Raw genomic sequence first — 24,451 nt, 5'->3', positions numbered from 1 at the left:
GTTGGCACACTGCTCGCAACAACGCCCCCCGCGTATCTCTTGCTTTTTCTTTCTTTCTCTCTCGTCTTAGTGAGTTGATGAAGGGTAAGGGAGGAAGGCGAATAAAAGATAAATACAAATAGAAAAAATATTTATATAATCGGTCTGTAAAGGAAGCTAGTTAGCGACATGGTACACAAGACAAAGTTAGTGAGGACCTTTTTCTTCACTCTGGATTTAGGAGGACTCCAGCCGTTCAGGTAACTCGTTAGTTTCCCTGACGCTACAATGTTCACGGTTTCTCATGGATATCCAGCAAGTGTGAAGTTGTTGACACGTCCCCGGGTTCTTGTAACTGCTCAGACAAGGTTCAGCTAATGGAAAACAGGGCAAGTGTATTAAATTGACCAAAGGAAGGATCAGGCTTAGCATGTTGGCCTTGTTAGCATGCTAAGTTGGTGTAGCCTGCGCAGACTACGTCGACGAGAACAAATATGGGTTTTTCTTTGGGGTTTTCTCTCCTGTGTGCGACCAAAATTCAAGTTACATTTATTTTAACCATGAAAATACACAAATGGTGTTTGTCCAACATTGTACCAATGAGTCTAAAGACACGAGACAAGGCAGGGTGTGGCAGGAAGAGCTACACCACACTGCCTAAAGTAATCGCTTGTCTGCCTTCACAGACGTGTGAACTTGAGTAATATCCCATCGCACGAGTTTTTTAATGAAGATGTTATCTCACTGATCCACTTAGTGAATACACTGAGCTTCAGCTGGCAGACAGTCTGCTCTCCCTGAGCTGCTGTATAAGCTATCAGTCAGCAGCTGTCGTAATTCATGGCGTAGATATAGAACACCTTGCACTAGGAAACCCCCTTTGTCTGTGCAGAGTAGCATTAATACTCTTAAGGAATGTGACTATATCTCAAAGATCAGAGCCTCAGGTCAAGCAGGTCGTCTACGAATCACAAGGTTCAGTCCCCATCTCCTCCAGACCACATGCTGACATCTCCTTTGGCAAAACACTGAACTATGGAGTCAGTTTATAACCACCCAGTGCCTCCATCAGTGTGTTTTAATGCATAAAGTGCTTCAAATGTATTGCATGAAAAGAGCTGTATGAATAGCTGATGGACTTGGACAAATCCACAAAAAGAAGTAAACCTCAGAGCAGCAGCATAGATCAGCTGTAGAGTATAAGTATGGCGCTCATGGGATAAATCAGTGATGGAAGTTATTCTGAAGCAGTCACTATTTCCCACTGCAGCACCATGGGGGGTGGGGATGGGGGGGGACATGTTGCTGCCATCAAATTTTAAATGACCTGTTATTTTTCTTAAAATGTTTACTTTTCTTGCTTTAAACATTTAACACGGTTTCTGTTTTCTAAAATCCTGATTTATAAGATTTATTCGTTCATGTCTGTGTCTGTGCCGTAGATCTGATGATAATACATTGATAATAAAATTATCATAATGAGTACATTGATAGAAACAAAAGTGTGAGAATAATTCCAATTTTTCACAAATGGAAGACACTGAGCAAAAGTGCTAGTTTTCCAGGAACTGACGGCTCAGCAAATTCACCTGCTTCAATTCACCACATTTGAAGTCAGTAACTGACTTGAGGTGAATTTGCGGAGCCGTTCTCATTTCCTTCTCAGTTCACCACATTTCTGTCTAGGGCAGTGTGGTGAATTAAGGTGAATTTGCTGAGCTGGGCTTTTTCCCCTCTATTCTAGAGTCAAATGTGAGGCCATCTGACAGCTAAAGCTTGGTTCAAACTGGCTGCTGCAGAACGACAATGACTTTGTTTTCACAACTGACATGTGTTCATAAAGAATTTTATGATAAAATCAAACACAGTACTGAAAGTATGTGGTGTTTTGGTAGAGTTAAGGAATGCGATGGTGCTTAATGATCAAAGTGCGAGAACAAATCTGTACAAGTGAAGAGTAACAGGTGAAGGGGAATATGATGATGTGTGGTTGAATGAAGACTTAATCTGACACCATCGACTAAAACGTCCCAAGGAAAAATTGTTTTAAATGTGTGATATGACTTTCATCCAGATGTAAAGAGAGACTGAAAAACTATTAAACAGCTGATAGATGATCACCATTAATATCAGTTAAAAATAGCACAACAGTGACTGAGAGCACACAGAAGATAGAGACAAACACAAATGTTAGTGATGTCTTACAGTATACAGCAGTTTAATGGTCCTGCAGATTTAGTAATACTCATAAATGCCCCTATTTTCCTTTTGTTGTTGTTATTAAGCTTTATTTCATAAATAAAGTGCTGAATTGGCAGCAGGAGAGTTTATCTGCTGAATACAAGTACAACTGGCTTTATTTTACATTGAACTTGTGCATTTATGCAATTAAAATGAAATGTTATCCAGAAGTAATATTTAGGGTTGTTTCCTCCATGTGTGAGTGAATTCAAGTGTTACATCAAAAAGCTGTCACATTGTGTCACATTAAGACTTTTTCTTTTGCTATTTCTGGCTTCCTTTGGTAAACATTCTGACTGCAAAACCTGAAGTTCAGGACACATCTATGGTTCGCGCTGTTGTCTGTTGACTTGTGAAACTCAATGTGAAACAAACATTTTAGTACTCAGAGATAACATCACATTAATTCTTGCCCCAGCATAGAAGTCTCGAGTGACTGCTTGAGGTTTGAGGCTTCACGGGTCCCTGAAGCGGAATGACTTGTTTGCTTCACTGAATGCAGTGTGTGTGTGTGTGAGTCGTCTTTTATCAGTATTGATGGTGTTTAAACAGGAAATTACTACTTTACTGAAAGCTACTTTAGTTACATTACTTGCACAATGTGACTGAAGTAGCTTTGTGTGGTTAAAGTCATTCAATAGTAGATTAGCGTTAGTTTAGTGTCATTAAGCCTCTGAATGAGTCCATTGAGCTTCAGCTGACAGACGGACAGCCTGATATTTATTCTGTCTGATGTACTGATCAGTTGTCGGACAGTTTTGTTGTGAATGGAGTGGAAGTGAGTGTAGAGAGTGGGAGAGACCAGTTTCAGTTACATTCAAGCACTCATATTATCGCTGAATGAACCAGTAACCCTTACCAGCAAAGTCCCAGATTCAGAGACCTAACTGGGGTGATCCTGACTGTAAAGCTGCTGTAATGCCAGCAGTCATTCACAGATCTAATGATTTCTGCTCTTTTCTTGTTACAGAGCGCACTAAACATTTTACAGTAGTTTCTAATTCATTGAACCTTATCCCACACAACTATATATTGTAATCCTCTGGGATTAGTCACTGAATAAACATGCTGTGGTAGCACACACGCACACGGCCACTAGAGGGCGTATCTCAGCTATAACAGAGAAGCTGGTGGCTTTTTAGGATTACTTGATGTGCAGTTGCCATTTTTTTCACAGATTAATGTGCAGATTATTTCCTTGATTAATGTTCTGTTTTTGTTTTTTGTTTTTGTTTTTTGTTTTTATTGACAAAGATTTCACACAATAGTGAGATGACATGGTGCCAATAACAAAAAGATAGGAGACAGAGTCACTTGACTTGGTTATTCTCAGGATTAGAAATGAGCATATCAGAGGAACAGCTCAGATCGGGCAGTAACCCAGAGACTGAGGTGGTGAGTGATGCAAGGCATTGCAATACAACTACACTGACAAGAGTGAAAGGATCATCTGCTAATGTGATGGCAAAACTGTCAGCCAAAAAAAATAATTGCCCATTACTGACTGAGTGATTAAATGTTTCAATTCTAAACTCAGAGAAAATCAGATTATGTAAGAGTGTGTGGGAATTTCCATCTAATCTAATAAAGCATTCACACCTTCCCACTTATCCAAATCCTGCAAACACTTAAGTTGCTCGGCACACTTCACAGTTATGACCAATACTGAGATTACTCAGCAGTTTCTGTTTTAGACAGAGGACTTTAGTTGCAGTATTTAGGAAAGCTTTTCACGCTTGACCTCTTTGTTCATCAATGCAGGTACGCTGGATTCTTCTGATACTGACTTAAGAGTGTCCCTGATGTCCAGCAGGCTGAAGATCGACATCTGGTAAGAAATCTGTCTGTCTTTTGATGAACTGCCCTTTTCTTTGTGTCAGTGAAATTTGTAATATAAAATCCAACATCAACAACACCCTGCGACAGATTGGCGACCTGTCCAGGGTGTACCCCGCCTCTCGCACTATGACAGCTGGGATCCAGCGCCCCCCGCGACCCTGAAAAGGATAAGCGGAAGCGAATGGATGGATGGAAAATCCAACATCAATCATAAAGGTTGTCAAGCAGGCTTCGTCTTTTTGGCTTCTGATTGATTTCTCAGTGATTTAGATTTAGCGGAGGGCTTTATAGCCTGAAGGTTTTATCAGGATTTTTCAGTAAATTTGTGATATTATTTAAAACAATACAGGAAAAAAATACTGAATAAATAGTCAAACAAATGAACAACATGCTTCTTTGTTTGAAGTGTGCATTTGTTGGCACTTGGTTGACATTCACTGCCTGCTTGTTTCTCTTTGCTCACACGCCGTCACAGTCTGGTTGCTCTCAGCGGTGTGTTTGCCTCAGGTAGTGAAAACAAGTCTGTTGTCTCCACAGTACTTAGTACAAGTGCCAAATCTGTGTTTTTCTCTGAAACCCAATAACTGCAGTCTGCTCTTCATGTTCACTTTACATTTCACATATAAAGGGAGGGGCTATTATTTTTCATAAAATTGTTATTTTTCTCAGTTTAAACATTTAATATGTTTTTGTGTTTTGAAATCTTGATTTATTAGATTAGCAAAGTTACATCTGAACAAACCACAAGACTTGTGCAACAATGTCAGTTGGACAGGTGTGGAGACGTATGGTCGTGATGCAGGGGACCATTTGGGGAAATCCAAACACCATATCAGCACGAACTAGGGCTGCTCGATTATGGCAAAAATGATAATCACGATTATTTTCACTGAAATTGAGATCTCGATTATTTGACGATATTTATTTAACAATAACAATGTATTGAATAATGGCTTTAAACATTGTCAAAAAATAATATAAAATAGTGTGCAAATACTGATAACAGTGCAAATGTTTGCAATATAAAAAATAAATGAAAAATGTAAACATCTATGTTTAGTGAACTTCAAAATACTGCACAATACTGGTTGTTCACTGTGTTAATTGAGCAGTGGTCTTTGGCGAGTGAAAACGTTACCGTGTTTGTTATCTCCTTGTGTCTCTGGGAGCTGGTGGGATATTTAGTCGCGTTGTACAGGGTAGCGTGAATGGAGGTCTGTGAGGATGAAGCAGGTGTTGTCAAGAGTTTTTCTCTATGTTCCTTCATTGTTTGATCGTATGTCACTTTGTGAACGGTCTTCAAATGTTTGAATAAATTTGTAGTATTGCTCTGTGGTGCAGCTACGACACCGTAGCAAAGTTTCCACACTATGTCTAGTTGATCCACGTCTGACTCCGCGAACCCATAATGTTTCCACACCACTGAAGTCGTTTCACCTCTCTTTTCAACCAGCGGCATTCTTTCTTCAGCCATTATCCTCACCAAATAACTTCTGCTTAGCTTTCCGAGCTTCCCTCGGGTCCTCTTAATTGTTGTGACGCGTGTTCGAAACGCAGAGAGGTGCGCTCGATTTGTCACACGGAGCAGCGCGAGAGTAAAGTACGAGGGAGGTGCTAATAATCGGCTCAGTCATTTTTAATGATCATTGAAAGCCCAGATCGTAATCTAGATTAAAATTCGATTAATTGAGCAGCCCTAGCACAAACACCTACTAAGTACGAAACTTCTTGCAGTCATTGACTGATTCATGAACTGCTCTGTATTGCAAACTATTCTAGAGTCAAATGTGAGGTCATCTGTTTGACAGTTAAAGCTTGGTTGAAACTGGCTGCTACAGAAGTTACTTTGTTTTGTGAAGCTCAGCGTATAGTGTCTGTGTTTTCTTCTTGTATCAGTGTTGATGGTGTTTACACAGGGAGTCATTCACACACTAGTTTGTGTAACTGAAGTAGCTTTGAGTGTTTGAAGTCATTCAACAGTAGATTAACTTTGGTTTAGTGTCATTGAGCCACTGAATGAGTCCACTGAGCTTCAGCTGGCAGACGGCCTGATATTTATCTTGTCTGATGCACTGATCAGATATTCAGGCCCATAAAGCACACTCAAATCATGACTCATGTCTTTAAAATGAGGCTGTTGGTTAGTGGTTTTTGTGAGCAGTCACTGCATGTAGAAAAAGTAAGCTTACTCTGTCAGACTGTATTTTGTAATTTGCCTTGTATGATATTCACAAAGAGCGGCCTAGCTTTGAGTCAACAGTGTCAGCGGTTTTCCCCTGTAGTTTATGTGCTGCCTCAAAATAAATACTTCATTCTTGTCCAGTTGTCATACAGATTTGTTGTGTAGTGTAAGTGAGGGTAGCAGGTGGGAGAGAAGCAAATGAATGTAAACAGCTTGCAGAGAGACGGCAAAGGTTAACTTCACTAAAGGACAGAATCTCACACACAGCCTGCTGGGTAATAAGTCGGCTTTAGCCTCTTTAATTTAAACTAGTTCCATTGTTCCTCGTGTCATCTGAAATGTTCTCAGCTTTCATTAGAAATCTCTTCTATCATTGCTGCATGTCGGCACTCACAGTATAATTTCTTGGCAGTATCCCATGGATGCTGAAGAAGTGTTTGTCATGTGGGGCTGACAGATCACACGGTCCTTGTTTTCCACCCGTCGTCTTCTGTTTCTTGTTTGTTGGTCCTTCTCATGTCACCTTTGATTCCAGACTTTTATTACTTGAGCCACAGTGAGTGTGTCGGGGCAATGATACTCAGCACTCCTCTTATTTCAGCCTCAGAGTTCTCCTTTATTTACAGTCATTTTTATTTGACTGATCAGTTCTGAGTCTGTCATTATTTACCACAGATGATTGTGGTTCATGCTCCCACTTTCTCACTGTTGACAACACTGTTAATCTTATCACTGTTATCTTAAATATATTCAGTAGTGCCGTGTCTTTATTACCAAGTGGAACACAAAGCTCTGAAGTAGCTGCAACACCACCATTATCTCTTAATGAACTCAGCATTTCCAGGAAGGACCCAAATTCAGAAACCTTGGATTTCTTTGTTTGAGTTGATCCCGACTGTAAAACTGATGCCGATCATTTCAGTGCAAATTTGTTGGCAGGTCAAAGTTATGTCTGTGTGAGGGACTGAAACCTGCCTGGTTACACAGAAACTTACTTTGATGGTTCTTATTATACACAAGCAAGTACACAGTTTACTCCACTGTAGGTCTCATTGGTCTGTTTCTACACACTGAATGTTGAGTTTAGTGTCTCTGCTGAAACTGTGGAAAATAAAAATGCTTCCTGCTCTTCATGGTGCCACTCTAAGTCCTTTGGTGCAGTTTCTATATAAACTAATAAAACATTCACATCTTCCTACTTCTGCAAATCCTCGAAACACTGAACTGAAGTGTGCTAAACAGGTTATCAGTAATACTGAGGTTGCTCAGCAGTTTCTGTTTTTAGCCAGATGGATTGACTTCAGCAAAGCTTTTCACTTTTTACCTCTTTGTCCGTTAACACAGGTACGCTGGATTCTTCTGATACCCACTCAAATGTGTCTCTGGTGTCCAGCAGGCTGAAGATCGACATCTGGTAAGAAATCCCTGCTTTCTCTCTGTGATGAACCGCCTCAGTCATGTTTGCCCTTTTCTTTATGTCTGTGAAATTTGCAATACAAAATCCAACATTGATCATGAAGTGTGTCTTGCAGGTTAGCTGTTTCCACTATTGATTGATTGCTTAGTGATTAAAATTAGGGGAGGCTGTTATAGCCTTCAAGGTTTGTCAGGATATTTGAATAAAAAGCGTCTTTTTTACAGCAGTATAGGAAATAACTTTGAATAACATGTCAAACAAATGAATGAAACACTTCCTCATTTGAAATGTGAAACTGAATTTGTTGACACTTGGTTCACATTCACTGCCTGCTTATTTCTCTTTACTCGCGTGTCGTCACAGTCTGGCTGTTTTCAGTGGTGTGTGTTTGCCTCAGGCAGTGAAAACAAGTCTGTTGGCTCCAAAGTATTTTACAAAATACTCAAATGTGCAAAGTATTGTGTTTTTGTTGGTGGTCTGACCTCTTGTCACCAAACCACTTTCACACTATTGTAGCAGCATCTTCTTAGCTACAAAATCAACATGCTGCTCTCGTCCCAACACGTGTCTGTACTTGTGTGTTGTTGTGCATGATAAGGAATATGTGGCACAGTGTCACTATATCATTATTACTGTGATGTGACACTTTTTTTATCACATAAAGTTTATGTTGGGTGGTATAATATGGCACAGCCTTAATCAAACTATACAGTCCAGCACTAAAGTGAGAGAGTCACTGTGAATTTCTTCTGACTTCCTTTGAAAGATAACATGTGTAGTCAAAGGACGCTCGCTTGGGGTTTATGCTTAGTAATAATTGGTAAAAAAAAAAAAATAACTGCAGTCTGCTCTTCACGTTCTCCTGAATGTGTTGTTCTGCATATCTAGATGGAGCTTCATGTTAATCAGCTGTTCAGTGCCAGAGAATTTACATGAATCAGTGTGATATGATTATGTAAATATGCTGCGGTAGTTTACAGTAAAGGCAGTGAGTAAAACTCTGTCTATAACAATAGATCGAGCCCACTTTGATCTGTCAGTGTGTTAAATCTGACTCAGCTGAATCTGACGGTGTCTGCAGCCCCACAGTGGCGCTGCCTATATGTAATGCACAAACATCCTTATCATATGGCCATGAAGGCAATACCATCGCCTAGAACAACAGTGTTACAAAGAGAAATGAAACTGTTAAAGAGATTCAGTTCTTAAGTGTGTGTCCCTTCCTTGCATTAACTGGCTCAACAAAACCTGAAACCACCTCCGAGGTCTCGATGTTGATTTCCTACTTTTTTCTTTCTTTCCGTCTCTGTTTGCTCTCGTACTGAAAGTACTTTAACACCTGCTTCAGTTGGAAACAATGACAGAGATCAGTAATGGATGTAAAAAATACAAAAGCAAAAAAACTGCACTGGTGCTGATAAGAGAGGAAGATAAGTGAGGAGTGCTGCAGAAGTTGTATGATCTGTGCACTCTGACTATTCATCTAAGGGTGAAATGTACACAGATGGAAGTGTTGTCATCACACTTTCCTCTGTCACCATGTAACCACATCCTTCTGGTTACTGGTTACAAAACAGTCTAAACTATTTTAAGCTTCAGCTTCAAGTGTGTCTGACGTCTTTAATTAGAGAAATCCAATCTCTCATCTCAGAAAATTGACAACATCATCTTAGGCTGAGAAAGCTGCAATTTTACTGCAGAATTTCAAACAGTGCAACATTTAAGAAGTTTCGTCTTCCTTTCTCTGTTTCTTATTTCAAAATTTCTTTGTTTCACTTTTAACCAAAACATGTGCAGTTGAAACATGAAACACAGTTTGATTGGCTCGATTCTGTCATTGCAGTGTAGTGAACACTGAAGGGAAAGTTATTTGCATATACTATAGACACACTATTGATGGATAGGAATCCTTCACAGTTTGAACATCACGTTAACATAAAATTGGTCAGATTTAGTGACATTTTGAACGTTCACTAAGTGCTGTGCGGCTGAGTGAGTTCAGTGTGTTCATGCATTACCTCTTTGTTGTGTGCTGGCACATACTGTGCATTCACACACAGTTAAAATGTGGTTTTATTTGCATAAACTGTTGAGGAGCATCAGTTCATTCATGTACAAGTAAACACAAAACCCCATCTGAGTTTTTATCTGATGCTGCCTGCCTCATGAACTGATGAGGGTTTCTCAGCAGCCTGACATCAACATCAGGACTGATTGATTGATAATACTTTATTTATACCGAGAATGATCCTCGTATCAGAGAAGAGAGAGAGGGGCACAGTATCAGAGAGGGACGCACACTGATAGTGGCTACGATCTAAAAGACACTCGCTGTACCAGACTGTTATACAGGGTATGAATATGATCTAGTTTTAATCTATATTTTGAATAAAATTATAAAGTCAAAACATTTTTTGCAGAGACAGTCATAACTCCAAAATGTTCATAAAAAGTTTTAAAAAAATACAAAGTTTAAAAGTGAGAGATTAACCTGAGAGAGAAGTTCAAATTATACATATGGTCAGTGAAAGTGTGAGTGAAACATGGTCTCCGTGGTGAATGTGCTGTCAGTCAAATCCATTCCTCTGTTAAATGACAAAGCCTTAATAAACCAAAACCTTTAATGCGTTAAAACTCAAACAAATGTTCTTAGGTCCAGTAAGATGTGAAATCATGCGCAGTCCTCTGCAGGCATTACAGGCAGAACTGGTGATATGACACTTGATGCATCACTCATTGGCTGTATCCCAATTCAGGGTCTGCAGCCTTAAAGGCCGCATTTTAAGGCCGATTACATCACAGCGACGCGACGAAGGCTGTCCCAATTCAAAGGCTGCTTGAAATGCGGCCCTCAAATGCGTCCTTCATTTCCCTGAATTTTAAGGATGTGGCAGTGTAGACTTCATGGCCCAACATATCCCAGAATGCATACCGTGGCGGTGGGTTTGGATAATTTTGCCGAAAAAAAAAAAAAAAATGGTGGAAGAGGGGTGGCCGAAGAGTAAACTTTTAAAAGTAAGTACTGAATATTATGTCACTTATTTATGTGCAAATGTTTAATAACGAACATTAAAGCAATAAGAACATTAAAATATTACTGTTGGCCACATGTTGGCAAAGTTATGTGATATTAGTGATGTTTGTACTAACTTGGTTTTAAAGCCTTTACTTTAAAATATACGCCGTTCATAGTCGACCTTAATCTTACAGAGAATGTGATGATTTCATGGATATTTAAAGTAAGCACTGAGACAAATGTAGTAATTCCAACATATTAAAAGAATAATATTTGTCTTCTATATATAATACATTTATATATACAGTGTCAAAGGAACCTGTCTTTGACTGAAGATTTAAGGTGACGGGAAATATAAATAAATGCAGCTTGAATCTTTACTAAAGCTCAGTATTTGAAACAGAGTTCATTCACTGCTGTAATAACTAATAATGATTAATATAATAACTATAATATTGGCCATAATATATTTACATTACCAAAGTGAGATGACTTTAGTCTCATGAACAACATAAGCTAATTGTTATTTACTAGCTAATCTTAAATGACTGTTCAGTACAGAAATGAAGCCCAACAATCATGTTTTACAGTCCTGTGGTCTCAGCCTCAGATAGTCATTAAATCACACAGCGCTCATGTAGAAACAAACAAAAAAATGAACAAAAGATTTTCTCCTTCATTTCTGTCAAACAAAGCTGTATGAAACACAACAGCTGTTATTATCATGGTTGCTACCTGGCCAACCTGGGCAGCGCGACGGAGGCTAGGCCGTCCCATTTCACAAGCCTACAAGCCGCGCACTTCCGGCCTTAGCGGTCTTTGAGTACACGGCCTTTGTGGAGCGTTAAGCCTGCGTACTTTAAGGCTGCAGACCCTGAATTGGGATACAGCCATTGACAGCAGAAGAAATTATTATTGCAGTGCTACAATCTTGTGTGCATGAATAAATGTAACTACTGCAATGTTTGTGGTGCTTTTATGAGAGATGTGTTAGCAATAACTGCAGGTGCCTAACACAATGCTCATCAAGCACAGTTTACTCACACATTTTAAACTAATAAGGTGAAGCAAAATTCTGAAAAATCAAACCACACATACAGTTAAAAATGCTGCAACTTCAGTGGTGTGGAACTGGTTTAGCTTTCATCGATCAGATACACAACAAAGCACTATTTTTGGTAGAGCATGCTAGTGGGCCGTCGTTATTACCGTGTTGTTTGGAAAATGCGGCACACTTAAAATCAATCCTTTGATTTTTCTGAAACTCGACAGTGTCCCTTATAATCTGGTGCGCCTTATGTATGAATTCTGGTTGTGTTTACTGACCTCGAAACGGTTTTATGTGGCACACGGCGCTCGAAACTCTGTCAAATGTTTTAGTACGACTTTGCTAAGCTATGAAGCCGCACCGCTTGATGGATTGTCGGAGCATTACGGCTATCGTAGGCAGGCGCCTTGGGGAGCGATACTTACTGTGCTTCAACATAATATTACTGTATTGTGTGTGTATAAGCTCTTTTTAAGTTTTGTGGATATTATACATGGTTATGCTGAGGATATGTCGGCCAGTTTCCACTGGAAATGCCTTTTGGTTAAACTGTCAGCAAGGAATTTGCATTTACACTGTTACATTTTTATATAACTTTAATTCACATAAAAAATCAGCTGCTGCAATTATATCGTCAGTTAAATCGTTACCGCAAATTTTCAAATTTATATCGTGATAAATATCTTTGGTCATATCGCCCTGCTCTAATATCCTCTATTGAACCTGACTGAAGAGCCAGAGCCTGATGTTCTCTACAGTCATGGCCAGAAGAAGCAATAAATCAATAAAATACAAAAGTGTGTGTGTGTGTGTGTGTGTGTGTGTGTGTGTGTGTGTGTGTGTGTGTGTTTCTTCACAGTGTAAGTTATTTAAGTTACTGGTGTGCAGATATTGTGTAACTCGGTACATGTAAGCATGGCTGGTGAAGTAACACAGGAAAATCTCCAGTGTTAAATCAGCACTTTTGACAGTGTTACATTTTTAAAAGTAACCTAGTCAGTTCTGAAGATTAACAGTGACTAACACTGAGCAGTGCTGATTTTCTAACACTGGAAAATAACTCAAAATGTTAGAAATATTCCAGCGATCACAGATGTTACAGCTGATGTTATAAGGGCCGCGATCCATATCCCATCAGAGGACTCTGACGGCTGTAAGGACAAGAAAACAGGAACTGGGCATGTTAGTGAGTGCGGTTTGTGTAAAAGTTTGTGTCAGCCTGCGTTAACCAAAGACACAATAGGACGTTTCTGTGCACTTATGTTATTTAATGTCAGTCTCTGCTGCCAGGGAAACGTGTCATAATTAAAAATGCACACAAACACTAACAGACAATGAGCTCCACCCGTGAAGTGAACTGACTGTGCAAGGCATCAAATCCAGGTGTTGGTGGAAAGCCTGCGAGCTGTGACATCTCCCACTGTCCTCCACTCAAACACTGACCCACTGCTCTGAAGGCTGACTGCAGATCTGGCAGAGTTTGGCGCCAATAAGGATGCATCAAAGTTTACATTTCAGTGTGTAGCTATGTAAATGTGGTGGGTGTACTTACCGTCGGTGTGCTACCGGCTGCTGTGGGGACTTCGGGACGGACTCGCAGGCGGACAGCAGAGCGGTGTTTCTCCCACTTGTCTATGTCACAGTAATAAACTCCTTCATCTTGTTGCTGGACTCTCTTTATGGTGAGGGACAGGTCTGCTTGTCGGTCCCACTCTGATGGTATCGACACCCGGCTTGTGTCAACGTCTTCCCCGTATGTGATTCCTCCTGTTTTAGCATCCAGCTGAAGCACCGCGTTTCCATTTCTCCTCCAGCACGCAGATTTCACCGACTGGCCCGCGGTGACGGAGCGGCACGGGACTGTGGCATCCTCGCCCTCGGTTACATCAACTTCAGAGGGGACAAATACTTCCAGCTCGATCGCTTCCAAGTCTTTGTCGTTGCATGTAAACTCGTACAGCCCTTCGTCGTTCAGATCTGGGTGTCATCAGGACGCCATCTTACAATGCTGCGATTGCAGCCACTCCCCAACTCTCTGTAAATGGGACTCATGGCCATTGATCAGTGTTCTTTGATCAGTGGGTTTTGGTCAGTGGTTATTGATCAATGGTCATGGGAATTTGCATAATTATGATTAAGGAACTGACCTCACAGCCCATTGTTCCTTCAGTGGGCTGGTTTCAGTCATTATGCAAATGTACTGTTTATAAGGTTTGGGGAAACCTGCAGTCAGCTGAGACTGAAGAAGTCACTTGGATGAGTGACGAAACGTTTCTCCCACAAAACGCTACGTCCAGATGAACAGAATCAACTTTTGGAGATCTGTCTTCTATTGTTTCTCTATTGTACTGTTATATTATTCTTTCAATTGCAGACTACATTTATAGTGGCCGTGGTAATTTGGTGCTGTTTTTAAATGTGCTTATAAATAAACTGAGTTAACTATGTTAACTATGACAATCAGCTGTGTTTTACTTTAAATGTGTTTATTCACGGTAATAAACATTACAACCTCATGTTCATGACTAAATGTAACCACTGCAGTGTTTGTGGTGCTTCTATGACTGATGACAGATGCTCATCAAGCACAGTTTACACACACATTTTAAACAAAGTGAAGCAAAATTTTTCGGAATCAAACCGCATGTACAGTCAGAGCCATAATCACAGCTACAGTCACTCTAGTGATACAGCCAGGGACTTATGATCTTACGCCTTTCATAAGACTGTATGAAAGGCGTAATTGATAATTACGGGTCTGTAGCCAGTAAAGCAAATGGAAAGCAGAGGAGCTGTCCTCACAGTGACATGTTTATGAACCAAAACAGGATTTGTCGTTGATAAAATGACACTTTGGAGGAGTTTGTACCTGCTAAAAATCATTAAAACAGACCCAGAAGAAAGCGTCACTCTGTCAGTGACTTTGTGCTTGTTGTATGTTTTTCTCGTCAGCTATTTGTATAGAAGTTTAGATTTAAATGTCTCACACATGCTGTGTAATACTTCAATACCATCAGTGTTTATACAGGCAGTTATTCACACACAAAGGGAAATGTTTAAAGTCATTAGCTGCAGATTTATTTCCATCTAGTGACTGTTACTGAATGAGTAAACTGACTCACTCTTCATAGAAAGTGACTGTGGTAAATTAGTGGTTCCAGTTTTCATAATAAGCTCCTTGAAAGTTGTCAGTCTGTTTCACTGTGGTGAGACTTACCATAGTCTTACTCATACCCAAGCACCCTGCTTTAAATGTGGTTGTCTGTGGTGGTCGGCCTGCATGTTTCTCTGTATTTGACAAAGTGGTTTCTGTTTGTTCTCTGTTACAGCAGCCATGATGGATGCTCTGATGCTGGTGGAGAGATGTGATGTCAGCCAGGATTCACCTTCAGGGAGGGCAGGAGGGGCTGGACAGTGGGAGGTGAGCAGAGCTGGAAGGATGATGGATGATGGCCTGTGTGGTTGGGTGGAGGATACAGACGATACAGTCAGATTTAATATAAAGCAGGTGGAGCTTTGACAGCAACCACACAGACCCAGGGAAATAATCTCTGGATGATTTAAATGAGACTTTAACTTGTTTTAGTCACATTTGTGATCACTGTGTGGTTTCTGTCTTATTGTTGAACAAGGCTGCTTTCTTCATTGTGTGTACAGGAATGTGTTCAGTTGTCAGACGGTTGTGCACAGGCTCCTTGGACTTGTGATATTTCTTTGAACTGTATACTGTCTGTGTGGAAGAATACCTGAGTGAAAGTTGAAGGTTTATGGTGAAGAGTGAATCTGTTTAAATGCAGCTGGTGTACTTACCCTTGCTGTGGTTGTAGGCTGAAGTGAGCTGCCTGGTGGTGGTCGTGGTGTGAGGGCATGCACAGGGCTTCCTGTGAGAGGGGAAATGTTACATCATCACCTACAGTTGGATGAATTGTGGCTGATTAAAAACTAGAAAATGTAGAAAGCTGAGTGCAACACTGCTGGCTGTCTCATTGTTATGGCAGCTGTGAGACTCACCGCTTCGGTGTGTAAAATGACATTTGGCAAAACTGCAGCTGACTGTAATTACAACATCACTCAAACACATTCTCTAGTAGGTGAGTGTGAGAGAGAAAGGAGGGTGGTGCCATTGAGTAAAGTGTTTTTATTTCTCTAAGTAGTCTAATTCATGTTTAAGTACCACATTAACCACACAGTCATTTACTGGTCTACTAAAGCCTGCTGAGGGGAAGCTGTAGAGCAGAGAGGGCCACAAACAGCCCACTTTGGTCTCAAGTGGGTGAATCACTGCAACTCTCCTCTCTGTCAGTGTGAAATGTTTAACTACAGCACCATCCTACCCTTACTGTGGTGTTTTTTCGTCACCACACGGTGACAGAAAAAAATGACTTACTGCCAAAGTGTGATTTTTTTTTTTAAAAAAATTTCCCCCCCCGACAGGCAGCAGCAGGTCTTGGACAATTGTTACTATGTGGCAACACTGATGACTAAGGGCAGGGCTCTAGACTAACTTTTTGACATGGGCGCACCGGTACGCCTAACTTTAAAAATTTAGGCGTACCGGCACAAAAGTTAGGCGCACTCAAATTTTTCAACCGCATCGCTTAACACCGCAGTTTTACATGTGCACTTTCTTTGGGGGGAAGTCCATACAGACAATATTCATTTTTAAATTATTAACTAACAAACTTGTGCTTAAAGTGCTTTGTCAATATTGTAGAAAATGTTAAACTTAATCATCATCTTGGCTCCTCTGACGACCTGTTTGCTGCTGCCTGCTGCTGAAAGGCAGTGGGGAGAGGGGACACTTGGGCAGTGCATTTATTGCAGCATATAATGTGTTTTCTGGATACACTGCTGTTTTTTCAGCATTCAAAGATTGATGGCACCGTGTCAGAGCTGGCTATGAATTTCAGACGGATCAGTCCTTAACTTAACACAAAAGTTATCAATAGTTATTTTCATCTTTTCTTATTACCCACAGCTACATCCACTTCTGTCGGGCCTAGGCTGCTCACTAGGGCTGGGTATCATCACTGATTTCTATAATCCATTCGATTCCGGTTCTCAAAGTCCTGATTCGATTCAATTTAGCCTCAGACAGTCAGAAATATTATAATTCTGATCATTTATCAGTACTGATACACATGAGACTTCATCAGAATTGTGAACATCAGATGCCTTTGTGTGAAAGTAACTGAGAATAAAACACAGAAAAACATGAAGGAGATTTTCCTGGTCTGGCGTTTTATAGCAGATAACCTTAAAAATATTCTGCAATATTCTTTTTTTAATTTTATTTTATTTTATTTTTTTTAGTTTTTTTTTTATTTATTTTAATTTATTTTAATTTATTTTTTTATTTTTTTTATTTTAATTTTAATTTTTTTTATTCTGCAATATTCTGCAATTTTGCATAATTTTAAGAAGTTTAAATTTCTTCAGTACTGAACAGCAGAAATTAGGCTTTCTTGTCCGAGGTCATTTAAGTGAAAAAAAGAAAAAGAAAAGAAAAAGACAGCGGCCGACAGCGCTGTAAACAGCGGTAGACTGGTGGGTAATAAGCGAATAAATAATGCAGAAAACAGAGATTTGAGACGAGAAACTGTTCTTGAAGTACAGAGAGAGAGGGAGCTGTGCATGAAGTGTGATTTTTATCGTGGTGGAAGCAAAACAGCAAAAGTAAGAGGGAATTCATGACGACATTGATCAAATGTGAAGCGCAGTTTGCTGCTTCTTTTGCTGCTGGCTCGGCGAATTTTGGTTGGAGAGACAAAACCTGCAGCTCAGAATCAGCGCAAAAAAGACGTAAACACAGCGCGGACCCGATGCATCAGAATCACTGAGCTCCGACAGCGTGTCCGTGTTCGGGCCATCAGGTGAGAAAGCCGAGAAAGACAAAGCTGATTCTGATGCGTCGGGTCCGCTCTGTGTTTACGTCTTTGTGTGGAATCCGTTACTGAATTAATATCGCTTTATTCAAGCTACTCACCTCTCTCTTCCACCTGCACTTTCAACTGGACCACGGCCAATCAGAGAGGTCCCGCCCCTGACTATCTCTGATTGGTTTAGTCCACGATATAGGCATAATGTGTTTCTGTTGTTGACCACAGGGAGAGTTGCAGAGATATTTTTTTATTTTATTTTTTTGTTACCCGAAAATATTTGGTCGCACTTTTTTTGTAGTCGCACCACTGAAAAATTTGGTCGCATTTGCGACCAAATTGGTCGCACTCTAGAGCCCTGACTAAGGGGATTTACCAGAGAGCTGACTGTTTTATAGTCGCACTTCTCTCTCTGCAAAGCATGCACACCAACATACAAACAAAACTTAATAAAACACAACACCCCAACCAGTCACAGCAGATGGCCCCGCCCCTCCCTGAGCCTGGTTCTGCTTGGAGGTGTCTTCCTGTTAAAAGGGAGTTTTTCCTTCCCACTGTCGCCTTGCTCATACGGGGTCATATGATTGTTTGGGTTTCTCTGCATGTATTATTGTAGGGTCTACCTTACAATATAAAGTGCCTTGAGGCGACTGTTGTTGTGATTTGGCACTTTATAAATAAAATGTAATTGAATTGGACACACATAAAAAGCAGTCACAGTATGCTCCTGTTTAAAGAGTCAGAAATATATATACTCCTCTTGTTTTCTGTTATATGATGATGATTCTGGTGGATCCATGTAGCCCAGTGACTGTATAAAAGATATTTTATACAGTCACTGGTGTAGCCACTCCACACACACACACACACACACACACACACACACACACACACACACACACACACATTAAGTTCAAAGGTCATAGAAGTGGCACACCTGAAATGTCTTTGTTTAAAATTAGAGTTATTGCCAATAGGTTTGGGGTAAATACATTGATGGTAGGCAAAGCACTTTATATTACAGGGTAAAGACCTACAACAACTTTAAGGTAAGCTAATGGCTCAGTCACACTGGCTTTGACAGTTTATCAGCATTCATTGCTGTATCATCAGAAATAGATTGCAAACTGATCCCAGTCAATCACAGACTGATATCATATTGACTGTCTCGTGGCAACAGTTATGTCAGGATTTGGTGACAGTGTTGGTGTGTTTGATCGTCTCATTTTGGTGCAAAGAAATAGTTGATCTGACTGGATGAAACTGATATTGACAAAGTTTAACTTTGAGGACATAATTTGCAGAAACAAAGTGATAAATCACAGTGTGTTTTATTGCAATACTCAGAATGTCGCAAAATGTTTCAACAATGCAATAATATACTATCATGAGTGAAGTATTGCACCTGGTGATTCCCGCGTCTAGACTTTGATCTTTGCTGATCGGCAACATTAACGTCCATCAGCACAGCGTTTCCCACTGAGAGCTGTGGACTGGCTGCACCTTGTTGACAGGCTGAGTGACCCTTGGAGAGATGTGGACTGACCTCGGTCTCAGAAGCTCAATTCTGCACGAGTGCACTGAGCCTCAGCAGGCAGACAGACTCCCTGACATTTATTAACTGTACTTACTGCACAGGAGCAGAGAGATCCAAGATGAGTCAGTCTCTGTGTTGTGACTTTATGAGATTTTCAAATCATTGCATTTACATTTTAAAACACAGAGTTTGTAAAACTGTGATTCAGATTAATTTAATTTTAGCTCATTGTTCTCCTGCTGGGCCCCATCTGTTGGTTCATGCTCACTGCTCTGAGACTGTGTGGCTTGTAGAAGCAGCAGTATATTCTCAGCACAAAGCAGAGCATGTTTCTTAACAGCCAGTGGAAACTGTGCAAACCTCAGGAGTAGAAACCAAAGTGAATCAAGTTATGATATTAAATGAAGGCTGTGTGGGAGCGCTGAGTAAACAAGTGCTGCTGTGGAGCTAATTTGGCGCGAACTGCTTTATGTTTAAATTAACAGGGTGATTCTCGTCAGTATTACTGGTCAACAACTTCACATAATCCCTACTGTGACTGTGTGTGAAAGCAGTTACAAAACTAAAGTAGCTCATGTTACATGTGCTAATGTGTTGTTGGCTGAGGCTCAGGAGGTTACAGAGCAGATCACTGTCTAGTCTCCCCGTCTAAATGAAAGTGTTGTGTAAAAAAACACCAGTCTGTTATCCTTTTACTCTCTGACATGTTGTACAGGGTGTCATCTGATTTCAAAAGGCTGTATTTTTCTACAGTAATGAACAAAGTAGCTTGTGGGAGTTTTTAATTAAGTTTGTTAAATCAACAAAAGAAAGAAACCTCAGGTCAGCTGATCACATGGTCCAAATTAAAGTCCTCCTGGAGCTCAGAGCTGGATTCAGTGCACTAACTCCAGATGATGATGATGATGATGATGATGATAACTCTTGGTTAATATGAAGGCTGTCAAGAGGCTTGTTAGGACTCATCATAACTCTGCTGCTCCCTCTCTGCAGGTGCTATATTCAGCTGAGATGATGCTGCTGCTCATCTTCATCTCCAGCTGTGTGGGTGGAGCAGCAGCAGAGGTGGAGGCTGGAGGATGGTGTGGATGATGAGGTGTGTTTTTTTTGTTTTTTTTTATAAGATTTATTTTCATTTTTAAATTGAAAAACAAACAAAGCGAACAAGCAAACAAAAAGCTCACAACTGTGGCACACAGCAAACATCTACAACTAACCACAACATGGCAGGTCACTGTGACCACAGGAGCACTTCTAGGTGCACACTCTTGTATCCATGCTTTTCAAGAATAACCTCAGACATCCGAAAACCAAACACAAAAAGTGATACCATAATGACATTGGTAATTACGGAAAGAGTTTGGACAAAAAAAAAAAAGGACAAGCGTTCATGCATTGAAGGTGGAATAGATTGTGTTGGCTCTGGTGATTCAGCTGTTTCAGGGCTGATCAGCTGTTCTACAACTTTTACCTCAGGGGATTTGTGCCACCTACAGATTCTCCTGTACCTGCCAGCACACTGACACTTTGACTATCACAGGCCTGTGTGTGCACATGTGGACGCTCTGTGTAACAATGATATTCATTTTAGCACTACTTACTACTGACATGCAAGAGAGGAAGACCAGGTTTCATTCCTGTGCTTATATCTTACTAAATGCAGGGTAATGACTGTGTAATGTGTTGAATTTAATGTAATGGACTGTCTGAGCGCATCTACTGATAATCTGAGTCAATAGAAGCACATCCTGTAGATAAGCAGCTCTAAGATTTACTGTCTCTGCTGCTCTGAACGAGTCCTCTGAGCTTCAGCCGCAGACAGAAACTCACATTTATCCAGTCAGATTCATCTTCAGGACCTGAGGGAGCAAAGCAGACACAAACTGCAGGATATTTTATTTATTGGTCTGTCAGCACCTAATCAAGCCTCTCTGACCACATATTTATTGTTGCTGGCTGATTGTGTGAGGCTGTAGCTCCATCTGTCTAATGTTGGTGTAGAGATCATCCTTTCATCAGCTGCTGGGACAAAACCTTAAAGCTCAGATAGAGATAACAGGTGTCACACAGTAACTGTGAGATGAGCTGTATCTGCTGATGGGAGGCTGAGGTGGAGGTGGCTGTGATAAAGGTGCTTAGATTTGCACTGGGAATGACAGCTGTCAGGTATAAGAGTAGTTATATCTGATGGACTGGTTAGTTTGGACTGTAGAGGATTATATTCATTTGATATTGAGCTGGGAGTGGTGGGAGGATTGTTGTTGTAGGTGTGACAGAGCAGAAGTGAGTGATTGAAGGAGAATGATTAGTTTAATAAAATGTCTTTACATGTCTGTGAAATACTCAGCTTCAAAATAGAAAGTGCTGTCTCACTGTGACATCTGTTAGAGAATAGACTGTATTAATCTCTCAGTGCATTATGTGCTGAGTCAGTTGAATCTGACAGTGTTTGCTGCCACACACTGCTCTAGTGTGTACACATGTTATACGGCCATAAAACTGTGAGAGATTCTGTTCTTGAGTGTTTCGTGCAGGCAGATCCTGATTCAGCACAGCTTATAGTTTCTTATTTCCTGATATTCACAGAGTGTCTCGACTCCACATGTAGAGTTAGTACTACTACCATAAGGACTGAACTACAAACCAAGTCCAGCATAGCTGAGCTTTCTTTGCATTAGCTGGCTCATAAAACCTCAGTCAGATATCACAGACATGCTTCAGTCTCTGTTTGCTCTCACACTGAAAGTGATTTCACGCCTCCTTTCACACCTACTTCAGTCCAAAACAATATCAGAGGAACTGTTGATAGAGATCAATAGAATATATAAGAAATACAATAGAAACACAGCAGTGCTGCAGACGATCAGTGATATCTCACAAGATCTATGAACACTTGGCACATTCAGTATGTAAGCAGTGAGAGAAAGTCCACAACAAAGTCATTAAATCATTGTTGACTCATCTGAAACTCTGAACACATGACCCAGTAAGATGGTGTGTTTCCATATGTTACCATATCACAGAGTCGCCTTCCTGATAATGCAACTTGATTTTAGGCTCCATGTACCTGTCATGTCAGAAACAGGTGCTCTTCATGTCAGCTGTGGTGTTTGCTGTGTGTTTAATCTGTGCACACAAGTTGTTTTGATAAAAGCTGAAAACTGATGTGTAAACACTGAGAACAGTGACTAACACACAAACCCATAAACAGGAACGCCCCACCGTCACCTCTTAAATGGTTAATTAGAAAAAGTCAGCTTTTTTATTTACTTGCACAAACCAGCAACACTTTACTGCAAAACAACTTCAGACCCTTGAGCAGTTTTCAGGAAGTTAGGACTGAACTAATCTCTGTAGATCATTTGTTTAATGATCTTATTGGTGATTTTACCTTTTCAGCTTGTTTAACTGAGCTTTAATCTTAATCCTCTGCAACAGTCTGTGTTTCTCAGTGCGATGGAGAGCTGCTTCTTACTGAACCCGACCCTGCAGAGCACTGAGGGCGTCCTGTCAGCTTCAGGACCACCTGGCAGGAGTTTGTGGAGGACCTGGGCTTCTGCTGGTCATCGCCCTCCTCTCCCTGGGCCTCGCCTACTACGTCAGCAGAGTCCTGCCTTTCTCAGGGTGGAGAGGAGGTAGGAAAATAAATTAAGCTCTTTATCTAGAACAAAAACTCTGGTATTTATTTATTTATTTATTTATTTATTTGTTGTGCAAATCTGATCATTTTATTGGAATATGAACAACATCATGTGATGCTGCCAATGCAAAGAAGAGAGGACGGTGACTCAGAGACACCAACAGCTTCATGTATGAACGGCTGCATTAAAATTCATGAGTCTGAAAAATATTTTTAACACATGAGAATTTGACACTAATGTTGCACATCTGGTGTGTAAAGGCCTTTAACCTGCTGTGAGCCAGCCTTTATCACCAGACTATCACTGCTGGGCCTCACTGACGTTCTTGAGAACAACATGACATAGGATTTTTAAGTTGATATCACAGGCTACAACCTTAAAGTCAAGGTCAGAGGTCAAGGTCTCTGTAAAGCTTGTGATGTGTTTCAGTAGAGCTTCCACAAATAACAGGCGATAAAGTAAAATCACTGTTCAGTCATGCGTGCAGGTAAGAATAGACTGTGACTGAGAACATTCATGTATTTAAGGTGGAATAGGTTGTGTTGGCTCTGGTGATTCAGCTGTTTCAGGGCTGATCAGCTGTTCTACAACTTTTACCTCAGGGGATTTGTGCCACCTACAGATTCTCCTGTACCTGCCAGCACACTGACACTTTGACTATCACAGGCCTGTGTGTGCACATGTGGACACTCTGTGTAACAATGATACTCATTTTAGCACTACTTACTACTGACATGCAAGAGAGGAAGACCAGGGTTCATTCCTGTGCTTATATCTTACTAAATGCAGGGTAATGACTAATAAATGTGTTGAAATTAATGTAGTGGACTGTCTGAGTGGGTATGCTGATAAGCTGAGACAATAGAAGCACATCCTGTAGATAAGTAACTCTAACATTTACTGTCTCTGCTACACGGAAAGAGTCCTCTGAGCTTCAGTCTCTGTTTGCTCTCACACTCAAAGTGATGTCACGTTTCCTTTCACACCTTTCAGTCCAAAACAATATCAGAGGAACTGCTGATAGAGATCAATATAGATTATAACAAGCGAAACAGAACTTTTGCTAAAAGTCTACTTTTAGCTTTACATGCACAGAGCAGCAACACTTTACTGCAAAACAACTTCAGACCCTTGAGCAATTTTCAGGAAGTTAGGACTGAAATAATCTCTGTTGTTGTTTGTTTAATGATCTTAGTGCTGATTTTATCTTTTTTGCTTGTTTAACTGAGTCTTAATGGTCTGCAACAGTCTGTGTGTGTCAGTGCGATGGAGGGTCACTCCTTACTGAACCCGACCCTGCAGAGCACTGAGGGCGTCCTGTCCAGCTTCAGAACCACCTGGCAGGAGTTTGTGGAGGACCTGGGCTTCTGGAGGGTCCTGCTGCTGTTGGTGGTCATCGCCCTCCTCTCCCTGGGCATCGCCTACTACGTCAGCAGAGTCCTGCCTTTCTCAGGGTGGAGAGGAGGCAGGAAAATAAATGAAGATCTTTATGTAGAACAAAAACTTTGGTATTTATTTGTTGTGCAAATCTGATCATTTTATTGGAATATGAACAACATCATGTGATGCTGCCAGTGCAAAGAAGAGAGGACGATGACTCAGAGACACCGACAGCTTCATGTGTGACCTAACACCTTTACAACCACGCACTGATAAAGTCATTTCCTCTTCC

The 24,451-nt window shown here is 40.6% G+C and overlaps 1 long non-coding RNA gene across 2 annotated transcripts; it reads left to right on the top strand.

Moving 5' to 3' along the window:
• Positions 1–45: 45 nt before the first annotated feature.
• LOC109200645 (uncharacterized) lies at positions 46–24,388 on the top strand. Of its 2 annotated transcripts, none has more exons than XR_003217477.1 (7): positions 46–239; positions 3,982–4,051; positions 7,586–7,655; positions 15,052–15,143; positions 20,132–20,234; positions 22,577–22,816; positions 24,028–24,388. It is a non-coding gene; the product is annotated as an uncharacterized LOC109200645 (long non-coding RNA). The 2 variants fall into 2 exon arrangements; XR_002060803.2 differs by having other exon boundaries at positions 52–239; positions 22,577–22,773.
• The last annotated feature ends 63 nt before the right edge of the window (positions 24,389–24,451 follow it).

Source organism: Oreochromis niloticus, unplaced genomic scaffold, assembly GCF_001858045.2.
Source record: "Oreochromis niloticus isolate F11D_XX unplaced genomic scaffold, O_niloticus_UMD_NMBU tig00001078_pilon, whole genome shotgun sequence".
NCBI classification, from domain to species: domain Eukaryota; kingdom Metazoa; phylum Chordata; class Actinopteri; order Cichliformes; family Cichlidae; genus Oreochromis; species Oreochromis niloticus.
This window is presented reverse-complemented; position numbering and strand designations above follow the sequence as displayed.